Consider the following 12,128-nt stretch of genomic DNA (forward strand, 5'->3'; position numbering starts at 1 on the left):
ATTTAACCAATGATTTTCATATTAAATTCATAATAATATCTTCAATGCCTCTCAGAGGATTTGGTTCCTGTATATGCCTCAGTGTGATCTCTTTGTAGGAGACAACTGGATATGTTAGGACTTTGCATTCTCCCACCAAGGATAGATGGACGTGGAGCCTGACAAAAAACAGTTGCCTAGAACGGTGTTTATCATAGCAGGTCCCAGGTCGAGACAGAGCCTATCCAAGAGACAAGATGTCCTTTTTAGCTAAGATAGAATGACCAGTCAACCCACTTGGACCACAGGGACAGATTCAGAAATACGTAAGAGCTCCAACTGTGGCTGAGGTCCACTGATTGTTATGTTTGAGATTAAACTGGTTTCCAAACAAGGGTTGGATTTCCTCTGTGGGGCACTGCAATAAACGAAGTGGATTCTGATTGTATTTACCAGAATTGTGGGGTCACTCTGTTACTCTGTTTCAAGTGAACTGCCATTCTCGATTTTTTGTTTGATTGTTCTCTCGAGAAAATAATTAAACTCTTTCACCGAATATCTAAACTTTTAATCCAGTCTCTAGCCTGTCTTGAGATGGTGAAACGATATGGTCCACAAACCTTAGATTGTTTGGCTATTGGACCACTAAGCATGGCTTCCCTAAAAATGGCTCTTTGAGCACAGGGAAACTTAGAACGCTAAAACAAGATTTAGAAGAAGAAGAAAAATTTGAGAGGGGGAAAACAATAAGCACCAGGATTTAATTCAAATAGAGAAAAACAAAGAATGTTTTAGTCACAGTGGGAGGAAGAAGCCACTCGTAGGGAAAGAAAACAGATGAAAAAACTAGTAACTAAGGAGGGAACAGATATGCTGTTGAAACACAAAGAGGAGAAATGAACACTGTCACTAATGCATTTTCCCTCTATCGAGTCTTAAAGATGGCGATCAGTGCTCAAACCACCACCTCCCTCCTCCAGCACCCAGGCCGAAGGGAGAAACACCGTCCGTGTCTCCCCCAGAGCAAGCACCAGGAGCGGACCAGATCCCACACAGCCCCCACCTCGCTGCACGCTCTCTCTCTACAAGCAGCCACGGCCTCTCCCCACTACATCTGACAATAACAGCAGCATCGGGTAGTCATCCAATGCTACAAAGTCAGCTGAACAGGCTGACAAAAGAGAACAGAAGAAAAATAACTTTGACAGTGTCAACGTTGGTGAAACCAGGGGGGGGGGGGGGGGGGGCAGAAGCAGAAGCAGAGGCAAGCAGAGGAAGAGGCAGAAGACGAGGTGGAGGGCAGGGGCAGCAGTGGACCGAGACACATGTTTCAACTGCGGAGGAAGAGGTCACTGGGCAGACAAATGCCCATCCCGAAATACAGAAGGGAGACGACAACCGAGGGGTCCCCCAGCTGGGGACCGCACCTACAGCCAGCAACGGGTGGATGAAAGGGAGGAGGGGAACGGAGTGGTGGAGAGTCTGAGCCAGTCTGCACCGGATAAGGGAAGTAAAAATGCAAAAAACACACTAACTAACCTGCTTGCAAAGAAGTAAATGCTTTCACACGCTACAGCCCATAAACATCACACTCTTCCACACACGATAGGATAATTCTAGACGCAATATTGTCACCTAGAACAAAAAACATTTAGAAGGTATTCCTACTTATGTAATGTTTTTATCTGAGGTGTACAAATTGGCTGCTACAATTTTAAAAGGTGCATGAAGGGATGTAGAGTTGGTTTTAGAGGCATAATCTGTGTTTGGGTTTGTGTTTAGAGTGTATGTAGTTGGGGTTTTAGGTGCAAAAATTATGTGCTTCAAAATCTTTATTTTGAATCAAAGCTTTCTGGTGGAATGTTTCTGTGCAGGAGTGCAAGTGGAGCAGTTGTCCCAGAAAGATTTTCAACCTCATGATGTGTGTATATGGGGATCTAAATGATTCGGAGCAGGAGAGAAGGGGCAACATGGTTGTTTTTGCTCTCCTGTGTCCTGTGAAGTTGTTAGGTAGAGATCTAATGTTCGGCAGAGGAGTTATCTCAAACTCCTACAGATCTCAAGGTTGTGAGATTAGAAGTCACAGCCAGCCTGACTCATTGTTTTCACACACCACACATCTCAGCTGATTTTTTCAGTGGTATATCTCTCTCTGGGTCATGCTGCAGGCCTGCTGCATGAGGCCAGAGATGTGATTTAACCCCTTGCTGACTTCATGTCAGAACTAAACCTACATGGCACTTATTTTGTCTTATCAGGAAAGATGACATGTTTGTTGAAGATTTTTTTTTTCCAATGAAGAAGCAGATGAGCTTGAGTGTATTACTTATACTGGCATGAAAACAAATGTGCAGTAGCTGTAAACTTGACTGAAAAACAGAGAGTGTTTTCAGAGTTCAACATTCACGTGCTTATTTCTTTGTCCAAATCTCCTACAGATCAGTGGAGAAACTTGGGACAGTTTGTCCGGGACTGTGACCAGCTGACTGACTGACTTGACTGGAACCGTGGAAGGGAATGTGTACACCTCCCCTCCACGGGAGCTTATCGGAAGCTCCTGTCGCATCGGGTGACAGCCACACGCAGTGTGTTTCCAGCGGAAAGAAGCTGACACACACACACGCACGTTTTTGAATAATTCTGTGATTGTTTCACCCTCAGATATCTCTCCGCTGCTGTCCAAGTGCCGAATCACCTGTGGGCAGCGCATAAGTATGACGTGGGGCTCATAAAAAATTGTCAGCCTGTCGTCATCACTCCTCGCTCAGACTTCAGGCCCAAAAACCTCAGTACCCACTGAAACAAGAAGCAATCAATGGAATCAGGCCGGTTTTTAACTCTCTTTTAAAAGCAGGAGTTATTGTTCCATGTCCTGATTCACCTGTTTCGCACGCATATTTCCCTGTCAAGAAAATTCGTGATAAGGGAAAACCGGTCGACTGGCGTTTTATTCAGGACCTTAAAGCAGTAAATGCAGCGGTCCACGCACGTGCTCCCAATGTGCCAAACGTACACTAAATTCAAGGAATTCCAGGGGGGCACAATATTTTTCTGTTGTTTATTTGTCTAACGTTTTTTTTTTCAGTTGTCCAGTGAACAAAGACAGCCTTTCTGGGTTGCCTTCTTATGTGATGGTAAGCCTACACATTCACACGTTTAGGATAAGGATTTTTATTGACAGCCCAACTGTCTACAACAAAGCACTGAGAGAGAGCCTTGAAAGATTAACTATACACTATGCACTGTTGTGCCACCTGGCAGCAGAAGGGCACAAAGCTAGTTTAGCCAACTGCAATTGTGAAAAAAGAAGTGCATTTTCAAAAACAATGATGTCATTTCTAGGAATGTGTTCATATTGTTATGTTTCATCCCAAATTCTGCTTAGTTAGTTCAGCCTTCAGCTGACCTAATACATGGTAAACACTTGTCTTCAGATGACCATGTCACGTGGACGACCAAGGGGGACTAGGCGTTTGTAAGTCTTAACCAAGCTTTTCAAAACCATCCCACTTTAGGGTTTCCAAACCCTAAAATTCCGTTCACTCAGACAGTGGGTGAACATTTGGGCTGCATGACGTTTGTTCTCTTGCAGCCTCACGGTGACAGGCTCAGGCCTGTTGCCTATTTTAGCTCCATTAACATTGTTAGTGCCACATGTAGTTTCTCTGATCCTATTGGAGCAACGACCTTCACATTTATCTGCAGCACGATATCTATGGTATCACACATGTCTGCTTGATATGCCTAATGTCACTGTTAAACATTTTACAGCACTTAATCCTGCTTCTCTTATGCCTGTGCCAGGAAAGGGAAAGCCGCATGACTGTTTGGCTGAGTTGCAACACACCTGTGCTCCGCGCCCAGATCTGACTGACACACCGGTGCCAAACTCAGATCTGGTTTTGTATGTGGATGGGTCAGCCTCACGCTGCCCTGACACCGGACAGGGACAGGTAGGGTTTGCTGTAGTATCAGATTCAGAGACCTTAATTGCTAAATCTCTTCCCAAACACTTCTCTATGCAGGCTGCTGAACTCATTGCTCTCACTGAAGCATGTAAACTGGCTGAAGGTTCGTCAGTGACGACCTGCACAGACTCCAGGTACGCCTTTTGGGGTTGTACATGATTTTGGGGCATTGTGGAACACCGAAACTTCCTAAAATCTTATGGTAAGCCCATTTTGCATCACCAATTGATCTGTGATCTTGTTTCCATCTTAGCTAGGCTAATACAAATGTTCTGCACACACACAGTGCAGCTGACTGATTCTACTTACAGAATCAGTAGCTGCAGAATACAGTGGAAAAGGCAGAGTGCACTTTAAAGAGGATGTCTGGCAGGGGCCGGATCCAACACCTTGCCTTCCACACCATTTGTTCACACATTTTGCAAAGTTGCACATGGGCCCATGGGACCATGTGTCAAAGGGGCGAGTGCTAGTATTGTTAAAGAAAACATGGTACACAAAGGCCTTCACATCATTTGCAGAAAAGGAAAATTTTGTAAAGCAGGCATTTGAACATATCATGATGAAATTTGTAGATCTCACACCGTCACAGGTGAAAAAGTTTTGTTTGGTGATGGTTGATCAATGGGTGGAGGTGTTCCCGCTTCAAAACAAACTGCTTCAGTGTTAGCAAAAGCTCTAAATGACAGAAATTATTATATTATATATTATTAATAATATCAAGTCGGTTGTCAAGTGATAACGGCACGTTAAGAACAAAACTATGTACATGTGAATGAGGGTAAGAACGCGCAGTAACCTCAGTCCTTTTGAAATTCTCTTTGGCAGACCACCCAGTGTGGGGGTTAGAAGCTTCTAGAGCACCCCTTCCCTCCAGCTCTGTGCGAGCATGATATGTTAGGGTAGGGTGTACACTGTCTTCTGCTCTCTCTGCCATAAGAATCCAGGTTTCTGCTGCCCTGCCCCACCCAGCTGGAGGACCACTCCACACGCTGCAGCCAGGAGATTCGTAGTCGTAACAAAACTACAGGAGGAAAACTGGCGATCCAAACGCTGGCAAGGTCCTTCCAGGTTCTTCTGGTCACCACAGCAGTGAAGGTTGCTGAGAGGGCTCCGTGGATCCACGCACACACTGCAAGAGGGTTCCAGGACCAGGGGACAAGCCAGTCCTGCCAGACACCCGGAAATCCGTGGCCTGACAGATGGCATTCTGTGTCACCAACGTGCAACACAACACACCAGAAATGAGGCAGTGGTAAAGACTGACTCCGACGGGTGTGTCATGTGCTAGTGAAAGAACCTCTGACACCAGAAGAAATCCACGGCACCAGAAGCAAGACAGCCGGGTCGACAGCCTGATCCTGCATCACTTATCCAGTCACCACACACGCGCAACACCCCTGAAGCAGCAGACTGCTGCAACGATGGAAGGGCACAAGAAAAGACAGACGTGGTATCCGCCTCACATTGGGGGTTCATGTATTCGTGTTCTCTGTGTCTGTTGTGTTGTGGGGGTAGCATTTTTGTTGTTAGACAGATATGATGGAGATAAATCTGACATCATTTATTCTAACACCACTTCTTCTCCCATTAATGTTACTACTGATGCACGGTAAACTCGCACACTCAGTTTTCAGTCATCAAATAAAGGGGTAAAATGAGCAGAGCGCTCTTCACCTTTCTCTAGACAGTATTGGAAACCGGGGTACGAGAAATATAAACAAAGCAACAACCTTAAGACAACAGACTTCATGGTAGTAGCTAATGCATCAACTACCTTTCTGTTGTAACCATGCGATCACTTTCAGTCCGAAAATGACAAAATCAACTCAAATGATTAACATTGTGTAAAATAAATGAGTTCTTTCTTCTGACAAAGACAATGCATTCATATTCAACGTATGACTAGGCTCAATCAGCAAATTTACACGCGAGGTAGGGATGATTAATGTTGATTAATGATTAATTGTTTCCCCACTCACAGAAAACGGGCTTCACCCATAAACCACTCGTGCTAAACCTAATTAACTATTTGTACATTGACTGCCTTACTTTAAGAGCTTAATGTAAATGATGAGTTACAGTAGCAAATTTGTTTCAGGAATTCTTCCGTGGTAGGGTTTAGATTATAACGCACATGATATTGATAAGATACATGAAGTTTGGAAAATCTGACTGCCGTCATGTTTGCGGGGTTCAGCGATTTTCTAAAACCTTGTGAGCTATGCGTAACATGTTACTTTAGAACCAGATGGGTCTAGATTTACTGTTAGCAGCTCAGGCTCTGTCATGTATCAGTGGTCAATGCTGCACATAATCCCAGACATTGCAGGTAACCTCACTGACACCGTCCATCAGCTAAACCACCTCGCACTAGTCTTAGGCTCAAGATGTCCCTCACACTTATTCGGGGGCGATTGGGCGCTTGGATATTGGGGAGGGGTGGAAGGCTTGGATGGGGAATATTGTGATTCCAGTAATCTCTGTGATCTGTTTCTGTTTTGAAGTATTTGTTGTATTATCCCATTAATATGAATGATTATTTTCTTTGTTTTCTCTTAAAAAGGTTCAGTATCAAGCCTTACAACTCAAAGATGATGGTCCTGAATTGTTCCATTTGCCCTCTACCATGAGGACGGTTGCAACTCGGACTCAGCTTCCAAATTTGAGTAGTTCCTGATTCATAAATTCCATTTTACTTCTCATCTTTCTTTTAGACTAAGATGTAGTGGTAGCTTAAACTAAGAGGTTTAAATTCATCACAAAAACATTTTTTTTGTCTTTTCAGTAATTTTCAATTGTGTTGTGATTAGTATGTAATCAAAAGGGGGGAATGTAATGGCAAAATTACATTTAACCATGATTTTCATATTAATTATTCATAATAATATCTTCAATGCCTCTCAGAGTATTTGGTTCCTGTATCTGTCCTCAGTGTGATCTCTTTGTAGGAGACAACTGGATATGTTAGGACTTTGCATTCTCCCACCAAGGATAGATGACGTGGAGCCTGACAAAAACAGTTGCCTAGAACGGTGTTTATCATAGCAGGTCCAGGTCGAGACCAGAGCCTATCCAAGAGACAAGATGTCCTTTTTTAGCTAAGATAGAATGACCAGTCAACCCACTTGGACACACAGGGACAGATTCAGAAATACGTAAGAGCTCCAACTGTCTGCCTGAGGTCCACTGATTGTTATGTTTGAGATTAAACTGTTTCCAAACAAGGGTTGGATTTCCTCTGGGGGCACTGCATATAAAGAAGTGGATTACTGATTGTATTTACCAGAATTGTGGTGTCACTCTGTTACTCTGTTTCATTGTGAACTGCCATTCTCGTCATTTTTGTTTGATTGTTCTCTCGAGAAAATAATTAAACTCTTTCACCGAATATCTAAACTTTTAATCCAGTCTCTAGCCTGTCTTTAGATGGTGAAAACGATATGGTCCACAAACCTTAGATTGTTTGGCTTATGACATAAGATGGCTTCCCTAAAAAAATGGCTCTTTGAGCACAGGGAAACTTAGAACGCTTAAAACAAGATTTAGAAGAAGAAGAAAAATTATTGAGAGGGGGTAAAACAATAAGCACCAGGATTTAATTCAAATAGAGAAAAACAAGAATGTTTTAGTCAGTGGATGGAAAAGAAGCCATCGTAGGGAAAGAAAACAGATGAAAAAACTAGTAACTAAGGAGGGACCAGATAATGCTGTTGAAACACAAAGAGGAGAAATGAACACTGTCACTAATGCATTTTCCCTCTATCCGAGTCTTAAAGATGGCGATCAGTGCTCTCAAACCACCACCTACCCTCCTCCAGCAACCAGGCCGAAGGGAGAAACACCGTCCGTGTCTCCCCCAGAAGCAAGCACCAGGAGCGGACCAGATCCCACACAGCCCCACCGCGCTGCACGCTCTCTCTCTACAAGCAGCCACGGCCTCTCCCCCACCTACATCTGACATAACAGCAGCATCGGGTACCGTCATCCAATGCTACAAAGTCAGCTGAACAGGCTGACAAAAAGAGAAACAGAAGAAAAATAACTTTGACAGTGTCCACGTGGCTGAACAGGGGGGGGGGGGGGGGGGGGCAGAAGCAGAGGCAAAGCGAGAGGAAGAGGCAGAAGACGAGGTGGAGGGCAGGGGCCAGCAGTGGACCGAGACATGTTTCAACTGCGGAGGAAGAGGGAGGTCACTGGGCAGACAAATGCCCATCCGAAATACAGAAGGGAGACGACAACCGAGGGGTCCCCAGCTGGGGACCGCACTACAGCCAGCAACGGGTGGATGAAAGGGAGGAGGGGACGGGAGTGGTGGAGAGTCTGAGCCAGTCTGCCCCACGGCACCGCAAAGGAAGTAAAAATGCAAAACACACACTAACTAACCTGCTTGCAAAGAAGTAAATGCTTTCACACGTACCAGCCATAATACATCACACTCTTCCACACACATAGGGACTAATTTAGACAATATTGTCACCTAAACAAAAAACAGTGAAGGTATTCTACTTATGAATGTTTTTATCTGAGGTGGAAAATTGGCTGCTACACCATTTTAAAAGGGCTGGCAGAGGGTGCAGATTGGTTTCCATGGCACCATTGTGGTTGGGTTTGTGCTAGAGTGTGTAGTGGGGTTTTAGGTTCAACAAATTATGCTTCAAAAGGCTTATTTTTGTAAAAGCTTTCTGGCAATTGAACATATCATGATGAAATTTGTAGATCTCACACCGTCAGATTTGAAAATGTTTGTGTGATGGTGATCAAAATGGGTGGAGTGTTTTCCCGCTTCAAAACAAACTGCTTCAGTGTTAGCAAAAGCTCTAAATGACAGAAATTATTATATTTATATTATAATAATATCAAGTCGGTTGTCAAGTGATAACGGCACGTTAAGAACAAAACTATGTACATGTGAATGAGGGTAAGAACGCAGTAACCTCAGTCCTTTTGAAATTCTCTTTGGCAGACCACCCAGTGTGGGGGTTAGAAGCTTCTAGAGCACCCCTTCCCTCATCAGCTCTGTGCGAGCATGATATGTTGGGTAGGGTGTACAACTGTCTTCTGCCTCTCTCTGCCATAAGAATCCAGTTTCTGCTGCCCGGCCCCACCCAGCTGGAGGACCACTCCACACGCTGCAGCCAGGAGATTTCGTAGTCGTAACAAAACTACAGGAGGAAAAACTGGCGATCCAAACGCTGGCAAGGTCCCTTCCAGGTTCTTCTGGTCACCCACAGCAGTGAAGGTTGCTGAGAGGGCTCCGTGGATCCACGCACCACACTGCAAGAGGGTTCCAGACCAGGGTACAACCAGTCCTGCCAGACACCCGGAAAGCCGTGGCCTGACAGATGGCATTCTGTGTCACCAACGTTGCAACACACACACACCAAGAAATGAGGCAGTGGTAAGACTGACTCCGACGTGTGTCATGTGCTAGTGAAAGAACCTCTGACACCAGAAGAAATCCACGGCACCAGAAGCAAGACAGCCGGTCGACAGCCTGATCCTGCATCACTATCCAGTCCCCACACGCGCAACACCCCTGAAGCAGCAGACTTGCTGCAACGATGGAAGGGCACAAAAAAGCAGACGTTTATCCGCCTCACATTGTGGGGGGTTCTTGTATTCTTGTTCTCTGTGTCCTGTCTGTGTTTGTGGGGGGTAGCATTTTTGTTGTTAGACAGATATGTGAGAGAATCTGACATCATTATTCTAACACCACTTCTTCTCCCATTAATGTTACTACTGATGCGTAACACTAACTCGCACACTCAGTTTTCAGTCATCAAATAAAGGGAAAATGAGCAGAGCGCTCTTCACCTTTCTCTAGACAGTATTGGAAACGGGGTACGAGAATATAAACAAAGCAACACCTTAAGACAACAGACTTCATGGTAGTAGCTAATGCATCAACTACCTTCTGTTGTAACCATGCGATCACTTTCAGTCCGAAATGACAAAATCAACTCAATGATTAACATTGTTAAAATAAATGAGTTCTTTCTTCTGACAAAGACATGCATTCATATTCCAACTATGACTAGGCTCAATCAGCAAATTTACACATCGATGTAGGGATGATTAATGTTGATTATGATTAATTGTTTCCCACTCACAGAAAAACGGGCTTCACCCATAAAACCACTCGTGCTAAACCTAATAACTATTTGTACATTGACTGCATTTACTTTAAGAGCTTAATGTAAATGTTGAGTTACAGTAGCAAATTTGTTTCAGAATTCTTCCGTGGTAGGGTTTAGATTATAACGCACATGATATTGATAAGATACATGAGTTTGGAAAATCTGACTGCCGTCATGTTTGCGGGGTTCAGCGATTTTCCTAAAACCTTGTGAGCTATGCGTAACATGTTACTTTAGAACCAGATGGGTCTAGATTTACTGTTAGCAGCTCAGGCTCTGTCATGTATCAGGTGTCAATGCTGCACATTAATCCAGACATTGCGGTACCTCACTGACACCGTCCATCAGCTAAACCACCTCGCCACTAGTCTTAGGGCTCAAGATGTCCCTCACACTTATTCAGGGGCGATTGGGGCGCTTGGATATTTGGGGAGGGGTGGAAGGCTTGGATGGGGAATATTGTGATTCCAGTAATCTCTGTGATCTGTTTCTGTTTTGAAGTATTTGTTGTATTATCCCATTAATAATGATATTTTCTTTGTTTTCTCTTAAAAAGGTTCAGTATCAAGCCTTACACTCAAAGATGATGGTCCTGAATTGTTCCATTGCCCTCTTACATGAGGACGGTTGCACTCGGACTCAGCTTCCAAATTTGAGTATTCCGATTCATAAATTCCATTTTACTTCTCATCTTTCTTTTAGACTAGATGTAGTGGTAGCTTAAACTAAGAGGTTTAAATTCATCACAAAAACATTTTTTTTGTCTTTTCAGTATTTTTCCATTTGTGTTGTGATTAGTATGTAATCAAAAGGGGGGAATGAATGGCAAAATTACATTTAACCAATGATTTTCATATTAATTATTCATATAATATCTTCAATGCCTCTCAGAGTATTTGTTTCCTGTATCTGTCCTCAGTGTGATCTCTTTGTAGGAGACAACTGGATATGTTAGGACTTTGCATTCTCCCACCAAGGATAGATGACGTGGAGCCTGACAAAAACAGTTGCCTAGAACGGTGTTTATCATAGCAGGTCCCAGGTCGAGACCAGAGCTATCCAAGAGACAAATTCCCTTTTTAGCTAATGAATGACCAGTCAACCCACTTGGCCACACAGGGACAGATTCAGAAATACGTAAGAGCTCCAACTGTCTGCCTGAGGTCCACTGATTGTTATGTTTGAGATTAAACTGGTTTCCAAACAAGGGTTGGATTTCCTCTGGGGCACTGCATATAAAGAAGTGGATTACTGATTGTATTTACCAGAATTGTGGTGTCACTCTGTTACTCTGTTCATTGTGAACTGCCATTCTCGTCATTTTTGTTTGATTGTTCTCTCGAGAAAATAATTAAACTCTTTCACCGAATATCTAAACTTTTAATCCAGTCTCTAGCCTGTCTTTATTTTTGTTTCAACAAGGTCTCTTCTTCAAAACAAATTCCTCCCTCGCTGAACAGAAACTTCCATAACAATACCGTCAAACCTTTTCCCTATTTTACAGCGGCGGTCGACGGTATTACCGTGACTACTTAAAAATGATGACATAAGGCTCAGACAGCGTCACCAACCTGTTGGCTTGTGCCTACACTGTTCAGAAAGTGAATACTGAAACACCTCTCCCTTCTCATTAGGGCGCAACCCCAAATGCTGCCAGACTGCAGCATTTTTAGGCATTAAATAAATTATATATATTTAATCCTTGTCTCCTATATCAGTGCATTGAATTTTTTGTTTTTAAATGACGGTATCTAAACTGATACCGTTGCAATTTTTAAGACCCTGTGATATATCCTTTTACCACCCAACCCTTCTAAGGACATCACAGACCTGTTATTGCTCAATCTCGCGTGGCTGAATGACACTGGTCCCTCTAAGAAGTTTGGACACCGACCGCATTGTAAGAATGTTCTCACATATTTTCCTTGTATCGTGCAGCCCTACTAAGGTTCTACCAATAACACCTGTTATTCAGAAGAGGGCCTCAGTGAGTTGTGGATGTAAAGATGCTTCCTGAAGGCCACAGCAGCTTCAGCAGTGC

Source organism: Etheostoma spectabile, unplaced genomic scaffold (assembly GCF_008692095.1).
Source record: "Etheostoma spectabile isolate EspeVRDwgs_2016 unplaced genomic scaffold, UIUC_Espe_1.0 scaffold00018632, whole genome shotgun sequence".
NCBI classification, from domain to species: Eukaryota; Metazoa; Chordata; class Actinopteri; order Perciformes; family Percidae; genus Etheostoma; species Etheostoma spectabile.